Source organism: Microtus ochrogaster, linkage group LG1 (genome assembly GCF_000317375.1).
Source record: "Microtus ochrogaster isolate Prairie Vole_2 linkage group LG1, MicOch1.0, whole genome shotgun sequence".
Classification (NCBI taxonomy): Eukaryota; Metazoa; Chordata; class Mammalia; order Rodentia; family Cricetidae; genus Microtus; species Microtus ochrogaster.
In genome coordinates, this window is record NC_022027.1 from 19,370,267 (window position 1) to 19,380,944 (window position 10,678).

Below are 10,678 nucleotides of genomic sequence, written 5' to 3' on the forward strand. Positions count from 1 at the left end.
TTTTTTATACTTTTATCAATAATTATTGTGTAATAATGATTGCCTTCTAAGTAATCATATTTTTATACCTTCAACCTCCAACTTCTATTTGTCATTAAGCATTTTACTTACACTGATACCATGTTCTAACAAGACTCATTAGTGTCTTTATTTATTGGTTGTTTCTTACATTCATTTCTCTCATGTCACTTCAACACTTGTTATATTTTTGCAGGCTGTTTTATTTTCTATTTTTGACATGTTCTTTTACAAAAACATAAACCTAGTTAAATTCACCCATAACATGACTTCCATTGGGAAGCTCTATAACTAACTGTATGTAGGCAATGCTTTTAAAATGCTGTAAGTTCTCAAATTAATGTTCGTATAGATAGCCTCTGTCATTCTTTAGTGTGACCTCCTGAAAAATTCAGTATTTTCCAATTCCATGATTCTGAAGCTTTTCAAAAGACTGCTTTATCCAGATTTGAAAAATATCTCTACCAGTGACATTTAATTTTTATTCTTATCTCTGCTTTTATTTCACACACAAAGAACTGATTTATAGATATATTTAAGTAACTCATATATACACCCATTCACAAATATGTACCCTTGACTGTACACCTCTGGTTTTCTTTTGCTTTTGTGGAGGGCACAAGTGTAATTCTGCCTAATTTTTCATTTTATATCAGCATCAGATTTTTTTCTCTTTAACTTCACCTATTATAGTAATTCAGAAAATGTCTTCATTCTATTTTCCCAACTTATTACTCATACTTACTCCTTTCAATATGCTACCACCATATTTATTAGGAAATATCTCAATTCTTAATCCTCTGAGAGCTCTCTTCTAATATCATACTTCTGTAGTTATCCTCTTCCATTCTATTATTTTATGCCCATTCCAACTAGTAATAGATTCCATTATTCCAAAAGTTTCACAAATATTACTCATACTGAAAAACTCAATGGATAATGTCTCAATCAGCTGGTCATTTTATTTTCCTTTTTATTCTTCCTTCACTTGGAACTCATCTCGTTTTCTCAGTATTTGGTGAATGCGTCTTCTTATTCTCCTAAGCTTGTTCCTCCTACATTTTCAATCAATTAACCTTAAATAGTTCTCAGGTTCTCTCTCTCTCTCTCTCTCTCTCTCTCTCTCTCTCTCTCTCTCTCCACAAACACACACACATGCTTCTCCTTATATCTCTCAGACAGCACATATCTACTGGATATAAGGCAGGCTGATAAAGAAGTGTATCAATTTTGTCACACCCAAAGCTAAACCACGAGCTACAGGTGACCACTTGAGCCAACATCCAACATGAGCCAAGAATGAGAATCTACTGCAACCCTAAATAACAATCAAATAAGGTGTAAGAAATGCTAAGAAAAATAAAGATCTCTCATACTCCAATGAGTAGATCCGTTAAAGAATAGGATTAAATCCCCTTTGTGATATCACAAATGCAAACTCTATGCAAATGTTAGGCGAGCCACCATAGGAGCAGCTGTCTGCAAATACTTTACCTTCCTTTCAGCAACTCCTAGAGTCTGAGATGTTTTTATGCAAACACAGCAGATGGTTATGCTAATGAAGAACATGTAGCAAATCTCCCAGTAGTAAATTTAATTAATTATGAACTTATGAAATGGAATAATGTCAAGATACTTTCCGTCTAAGAACAGTTTGAGAAGTCTCAGACATTCCAGGAAAATCCAAGTGGTTGTAGGTTAATGGACATTATAGGGCATCTGCATGCTTTCTTAAGATCTTTCTTTATTGTCACTGTAAATAAGTTTAAAATGCTGCCATAGCTTTCTGACCTAAACCACACTACAGTTTCAGAGACAGAGAAAAAATGCACCAGATCTTTTCACAATATAATGGAATCGAACCATTTTTGTTTATCTTTAGGAAGGATATATTTGAAGCATTGCACAACAATTAGAACCATGGAACACAAATGACTTGATTCTAATTTCCTGTAGAACTCAGTTATACAAAGGTATGAAAATGGAAGCTACTGATTAGCTCTCCTGTTTAGGTTTCCATAGTTACAGAGAGGGTTTTCATTAATCCTTGTTTTATTTCTGAGAAAAAAATAAATCTTGTTTCTTTTGTTGCTTGAAACCAAAAACAGGCTTCTGCCCCACCCATGCTACTGACGGAATGACACAAACATCCCTGAACTTCACAGTGTTTCAGCTCTCACACCTTTAAAAGGAGTATATGGCTAGAAAATTGTTTAATCAAATAAAAATTTTCAAGGTATTATTTATGTAGTTAACAAACTGTTAACTTGTGAGTTTATTTATATATTTTTTTATAAATTATCTTTCCAGTTTATTCATTCAATTTAAACGAATATGTAAGGAGACTAGATATTTCTTCCTTTCCATCTAACAGTCAGGCCACAATATTAGGTTACCTTTACATGATTATAAAATAATCTGAAAGTGAAACAACTAGCTAAAATAATAGACTATAAAATTGTGCTCTATTTTAAATATGAATGGATTTCTCTGTAGGAGAATTCACATTCATAAGACCTATACGGTATAAATACAAGACTTCTTTAAGTACTTTTAAAAGAAATATAAATAATTTTCTCTCTTTTCAATTAGAAAAAATAGAAAATATATCTTATGCTTATAAATTCACCACTAATGTGTGGTTTTTCATCTTTGCTTCATTTTATTCTGGATGAAATTTTTAAATACATACAGCTCTTACCAAATGTATATTTTTGCTGTTTCTAATGGAATTTGCTGAGCACATTAGGAAGCATTTTAGGAAATCATATGAGAGAGTTATAGGAGGGTCCAAACTCACAATCAATAGAGGAAGGAAATCTGAGTCACTTTGCACAGATCTGAAAGGAAATGAATATAATTGTTTAATGCAAACTTTTTTGAAAACAGAAGAGAACTCTTCAGCGCTTCCTTCCAATCTCTTTTTAAGAAGGAAGGCTTTGACATCACAAGCTCAAAGTGAGGACTTTGCCTTCTTAGTACCAATTCATAAAGTAACTTTGAAACTTTCTGGGAATGCAACTTTCTCTGGACTCTAATACAAATATATATTCTGAGAAATTAGGGTGTTGGCTTTAATTGTTCTAGTAGTTTAGATTCATAGGCTGACACCTATGAGACCCTTGGAACATTGATAATATGTAGGCCCTGTTAAGATTAACTTGAAAATTATCATAATACATATTTGACCAATTTAGTGATTTCTTAAATAAATTGGTCTTTTAATGTTATTAAATCCTAATGTTGTACAGATTTTCTTGTTTTAGTCTGTTCCATGAAATATAAAAGTTGTACTTATTCTTGTTAAATATATCTTACAAATTAAAAGGTCATTATTTCTATAAATTTAAACAAGTTTACATGAAAAAAGGTCCATGTTTCTACTAGACACACTGGACTGGTAGCATGTATGCCCGCCCTGCACTACTATGTGATCAGGGTAAGGCTTTCCCAGGACATCCAACCAAACATCTTACCAAGGGAAAGAAATGCTGGAAAAGCAAACAATGAACTGCTTTTCCCTGTGAGCATTCATGAGTCGCCAGCTTATTGGTTTTTCACTCTTCATTATTGAATCTATAGTTGAAATGTATATTTGTACAGTCTTTTAGACCTCAAGTGATGCTTATGACACTGTTACTGTGTGCCCGTCATAGATTGGTTTTTAGTGTTGCCCTTGCTGTGTGATAAATGCTATATCTAGTTTACCTAGCAGAAGCTTGACCCTGCGATAGTATGGACCTTTGGACAGACATAGTTTTTGCACATAACCTTGTACAATCTTGCAACAGAGGCCAGCCACATAAGATATATATCTGGACTCTCCTGTATTATAGGATTTTTTTTTCTTGTTCTGAGTATCCTTGACATTACAGTTGTCAAAACTGATATTTCAGATCTCTTTCTGAGACCTTTTAAGCTAAAATAACATGCAAGAATTGATTTTACAACTACTAATTTTGACACCTTTTAGATCTGTAAGAGTGTTGTGTCAGAGCCGCAAGCACGGTTGAGTGCTACATTTGGGATATTTAGTTTCCGCTTTAGTTGAGCACCGCTGGGTGTATTCATTTATACCATCTAATATATGACACACTGTTGTAGTATGTATGATTTTGTGGTCTTTATTTCCCTTTGTATTCATTTTAAGCATCTAAATAAATTGCTGTATTGTGCTTAATGTAAAAAAAAAAGTTTATACTCATATACATACATTTTTAAGCAATTTATTATATGTGCAACAAATTTATAAAATATATTCTACAAATTTTCAATATCTTTCTTTCTGAAGATGCAAGTGAACATGCATCTTTTTTTTGACGTGTCTATGTTCATGAGAGATCAATTGTAGGTTTGATGTTATACAAATTCTGTTTTTAAATGGTTGTGTTATTCATACCACTGGAATAGCCCACTCACCCCTATTAACTACTGTACCTTCAAGGCCACAAATTCCCTGTAATTATTGCAAACAAAACAACTATGGTTACTGATAGGGGAGACTTCAAACAAAATTTACCAGAAACCACCTTGATTACAGGACTGCACAAGTCCAAGTCCCAGGATGTAAGCAATCCTTTCTGACTGCAATAATCACAATACAAATTCTACCCAACCAAACTTTCCATCCCAATTACCAAAGTAGTAATTTATAGTCACCATATAAACAAATCTCTGTAAGACATTGTCTATATTATGATAACGGAGATGGAGAGACACAGCCAAATATGGCCCATACTATTCCACAGGATGAAGTCCTACACTCGAACTGTGAGTCCAACATTAAATGCTTTCATTTAAGTTTCCTTGGTCATGATGTATTGGCCCAGCAGTAGAAAAGCAACTAAGAAGATGTTTTCGTCTTATCAGTGGCCAAGAAACTAATGCAGAATGGAATCAAACCCACTTCAAGATAAATTACTTAATGATTTTTTTTTGTTGGTTTGCTTTTCAGAAGCAGCAAAATATAGTCAGAACCGAAAGAACCTAGAATGTTGCTCATCAACAGATCCTACTACAGAAGAAATTTTCTTAGTAAATGGAGGTTTTATATGTTTTTCAATAACTCAATAGTCTTTCAAAATTAGCAACTCAAATGTGAAGCATCTTTAACTCCTCAAGGTACTATGGGCAGAAACAGACTTACTGTAAGGTTGTGGGTGCTTATAAATCATCGGAAAGATAGAGAACAAAACCCAGTCACATCACTGTGGCTATCAGTGGTCAAGAAACAGGAATCAACTCAGAAGAAGTCATTAACTGTAGTAAGCGACCTTTTGGAGTGACTTTTGTTGCGATCCTAGCCACAGCAGGTTTGTACATCCAGTTTAGGGGAGTGAGGATTAGAAAGGTTACGTAGGAGGAACAGAAATAAGAAAAACACAGAGATGCAGGACAGTATCAGAAGGACAGCTCAGTAGACCCTGAATGCTGGATTGCACCTGTGTTGATTTTCCATACATTTTTATCCCCAATACAAAAGGGGGAAAGAAGGCAAAAGACTGCTTTAACATGATACAAAGGACAACCAGAACAGTTACTTGGTTCAAATCCTGAGAGTTCAAGCCATTTGTTCCTGAGAAATGCATTTGATGCCTGTGGCAATGAACACACCCTAGACCAAGTTTCCTGGAAAACAGCCACTCCCTAAGTCAGGACTCCTATTTCAAATCTCTGACCTTTGATCAGGGTAAAGCATCTTATTGTCCAAAACACCAAGTAACCACACCCGGGGTCAGGATATCTTGTTTTGTAGCCAAACTCTGTGGTCGACAACTTTGAAAGAGAAAAAAAAAAAAGTTCAAATTCTTTGATCTTCAGACAAGGTGGAATAGGTGCACTGTTTTGTGTCTCCACAACTAACTAGTCAATGAAAGTTTGGAGTCCACTAAAGTTCTGACACTCATCTAATATGCTTCTCACCCACACCACTGCATAAAACTAGCATCTCTAGTCTTCTGTAGAAATCAAATTAGAACAATAACTTGGTCATGATTTATACATAGATCATAATTTGTAAATATTATGTGAAGAATTAATTTAAATTTTACTTTCCTGTAAATAAATTTTATTGTTGGGAATAACTTCAAGGATTCCTTGCCTTGTTATTTCACCCCCACCGTTAACATCCCCTGTCCTCCCATCACCTGACAGAACACTGCTTTCTTTATAATGAATGAGCTGACACTGACAACCTATTATCACTAATGTTCCATGGTTCAAATTATGGTTTCCTCTCACTATTATAATGTTGGGGGAACTTAACAAATCTATAACATCATGCATCCACCATTATAATACACAACTGTTTCTCTTTCCTCAAAGTTCTCCATATTCTACTTAGTTATTCTCACTTACCATCGATTTTAGACTTCTAAATTCTTTTTAAAAGGACATATTTACCCATCCAATTTTTTAAAGAAATATTCTTATAATTAATGTAATACATGTGTAATGATGTCATAGTAATGTTATATTGCTAATAGTTTGCTATATACATGGCAAAATGTGTTTATTATTTCAGAGTTTATACAAGACAGGCATTTGAATTCAGTTTAGTAGGCTTTCTGTTCAGAGTTTCACATGGGTTAAATCAAGTTGTCACCTTGTATGTGCACTCATGTGGAACAGATACTGTAGAGGAATTCATTTCCAAGGCCATTTAAATTGTTGGCAAAATGTAGTACCTTACAGTTCTGTGATTAATGATGCTGGATTTTGTGGACTATCAGCTGGAAGCTCTTTTATAAACTGGAAGCTGATGTTAGTTCTCACAGTTTTTCTACAGTCCCTTGTACTGCCTTCCAAATATGGCCACTTAACTTCATCAAGGTTGCTTAGTAGATCTGATTTAAGGTCTTAATCACATTTGCAAAAGCGCTTCACCTTTTTGGCATTCTGTTTAGAAAATGCCACCAGTCCTACTTGTGCTATAATGAAGGGGCAGTATAAGGCATGGAATTCAGGAAATATATTTTCTGGGAACTACTTTTGGGCCTATTACTACACTGAGCAATATGAGTGTTGTTTTTTTTTATTTGTGTGTGATTGGCATCATAAACTTAATAGCACAGCTTTGGGTTAGAGTGCTGGCCTTATCCATTCTTAATCTCATGAAGTTACTCAGCCACTTTATTTCAATCACTACTAAGTTCATTACATAACCTGTGAATAAGTTCAACCTCAAAGATATAACTGCATGTAATAATATTTCTAATACACTCAGTACCACATACCAGTTAGCATCATACTTGACAACATTTTAACATTTTGTTATAATTGAAAGAAATGTGATCCCTGTGTAAAAAATCATTCATCTTTTCCTCAAAGAAAAGAAATGCTGAGTCTGAAATATTTTAACACAAATGAGGGAAACAAAAAAACAGAAACCAGACAAAAAAAAAGATGTCTAACTTTTTGATTCTTCCCAAGATGCCAAAGTTTTAAAAGAGAGTGTAATTATTCTACACTATACAGAAATTATATTGATGTAACTTTATAAGCATTTTTTTGTACTCTTTCAGACTTTGGGTACATTGGAATTAGTAACAAAAGGAAACAATTATGTCTGTGTATGTATTTGCTTGCTATTTTCTCTAGAAACTGTTTGAGATTTTTCTATTGTTTTCTCTGTTTCTCTGCATTAAATTTATTTCTTTCCACCTGGCTTCAGATTTCCACTGTTCAGAGTAAGCAGCTAAATATTTATAAAACTTAAGCTGCAGACTTCCTTTTAAAACTGCTATAAAATTTAAAAGTGGAACTGAAAGTCGAATGATAATAGGAAGAACAAATATGTTAACTTGTGGAGTTCTGGAAAGACTGAATGCAGTTTGTCGCACTGTGAAGTTTAAGTCCTATTCTGAGATTATGGCAGGCGTTTTTCCTCTTCTATCACTTCTCCATCTGTTTTGAAGATGACACTAGGAAAATACTTAATGGTGATGATCTAGAAACTTTAATGTTGACTTGAGAGTAAATTTCACTTAGTTGACTTCCAGTCATCCATATGCAGGCATAGGATAGGGAAAGTATAGCTGATATCTGTTGAGAAGCACTCATGTCTGAGCTTTTTATTTTTCAGGACAGGGGATTCAGCTCAAAGCCTAGTGCATACCAACTAACATCTCTACTACTGACCCACGTCCGCAACCCTCTACCTGATCTATTTTCTATAAGTTTTATAATTGCTTTAGTTTAATGCCTTCAGCTCAACAAATGTATTAGTTATAGATATAAAGAAATGTTCTGAAATCTATTTAATCCTACAGTTACCCTATGTGATATTAAGGCTTTAGAATTTTAGTTTTGTGTTTTCTTTTATGTATCAAATCTACAGTCATCTTAAGAACACATTTGTTGCTGATAGGCTGCAGTGTGATCCACTAAGGTGAACATATATTATGCATGAAGAAACACATGCATATCTGTACAGGTAAGAACAGGATATATACACCAGGAAATTAGTGTGTTGTTAAAGGGAAAAAACAACCAACAAACCAAACAAACAATCAAAAAAACAGATAAGAGACAGATTGTAGAAGAAGAAGCCTATAGTAAGAGTAGTATCCAGCAGCCAATTGGAGAAGCAGTTGAATCTCTTTGAGTGTCTGTTCAGTTGCCATGGAAAAAGAAAAGCAAGCACACAGGCTGCCAGTTATTGCTAGTAATGAAAAGGCAAGGCCATTCCAAACACAATAGCACTGCCAACTTGTTATTCCACAGTTATATTAACATCAACTAGGAAAAGACTTTTTTTTTTTTTTTTTCGGTTTGTCTGAAAATAGCCTCTGATAATCCTCTGCCAAAGGATTAGTTGGAAGTAAGGTAGGTTTTCTTTTTCTTTTTTCCCTTCCTTTTTCTTTCTTTCTTTTTCCCCCTTTTGAGAAATTTTTCATTTCCTGGGTAAACTTGGAGCTGGCTGGGGGTAGAGAATGGCATGGAGAATGGGAACTTGAGGCTTCTCGATGGTCCAGTTAGAGGAGGGATAGAAAGGGAGAGCAGTGAAAGAGATATCTTGATAGAGGGTGCCATTATGGAGTTAAGAAAACCTGGTGTCAGGGAAACTCCCAGGAATCCACAAGGACAACTCCAATTAAGACTTCTAGCAACAGTGGAGGGGGTGCCTGAACTGGCCTTCCCCTCTAATCAGAAAGGTAACTACCCTAATTGTCATTATAGAACTTTCATCTAGTAACTTATGGAAGCAGTTGCAGAGATACAGAGTCAGGTTTATTTTAAATGCTAATAATATCCTATGAATGATTATAAAATTTTGGTTGTGGACGTTAAACATATCATCACTAGTTCTTGTGCAGAATCTTACTGTTCAAATTCTGTAACTGTGGTACATTTAGTTTTTCACAAGATCTCATTTCAAAATCTCTGGTGAATTGTGTTGACCCAGAAAACCGAATTTCGAAGTTAGGTAGAGCAGCCATTCAGGTATTTTTAATTATATACGTATTGTGACTATATTTTGAAAAAAAAAAAGTTACACAATTAGCAAGGGATGCTAAAATCAAAAGAATTAATTTCAATAAGAATGGAAAAATTCTACAAAGAAGCAGAGCTGTGCTAAAAGGTTGCTACTATCCCTGTTTGATCTTCTCATGCCTCTCTCTGAGTATAAGTTTAAAGGTTTATCGCAGGTGCTTTACATCAAAGAGTTAGGGGACATTTTTTTCCTATCCCATTCCCCTATCTTGAGGGACAAGCAGTAAAACAACACTGCTGTCCTTTGGAAATGAGGATGAAGTAGAAAAACTCTGGAAACCACTCCCACTTCAGGCAGGTGAGATGTCAATCACAGAAAGGGTGAATCTTGGTGAAGGTTTCTATCGTGGCAATAAAGCACCATGACTAAAAGCATCTTAGGCAGGATAAATTGTTTCATCTTGCAGTTCTATATCAGAGTCCATCATCAAAGAAAATTATGGCAGGAACCCAAGGCAGGGATCTGGAAGCAGAAACTGAAACAGAGGCCATGGAGAAATGCTGCCTACTGACTTGTTCTTCATGGATTGCTCAGGCTGCTATTTCATATGCCCCAGGAACTCTCCCGTAGGGATGGCATTAATTAAGAAAATGCACCATAGGCTTGTCTACAGGCCAATCTACTGAGTCATTTTCTGAATCACGTTTTTTTCTCTCTCGTGTGTCACCCTCATGTGTCAAAATGACAAAACAAAATGAAACAAACAGAACACAAATAGGACAATCAATCTGTGAACCTAACACACCAATGCATGCTTATTACACTTTAACCTTTCCTTTCTTCATTTTCTCCAAGACCTCATATTAATAGCAATAGCTAATAAAAACAAATACTGACTTTTAAAAGTCTCACAGTCTATGGGTTCTCTTTATTTAGCTTCTCTAGGATCACTAATTATAAGCTCAATGTCCTTTGTTTGTGGCTAGAAACCAAATATGAGTGAGTACATCCCATGCTCCTCTTTTTGGGTCTGGCTTACCTCACTCAGCATAGTGTTTTCTATTTCCATCCATTTGCCTGCAAAATTCAAGAAGCCCTTGTTTTTTACTGCTGAATAGTACTCTAATATGTATATATTCCATACTTTCTTCCTCCATTCTTCCATTGAAGGGCATCTAGGTTGTTTCAGGTTCTGGCTATTACAAACAATGCTGCTATGAACAT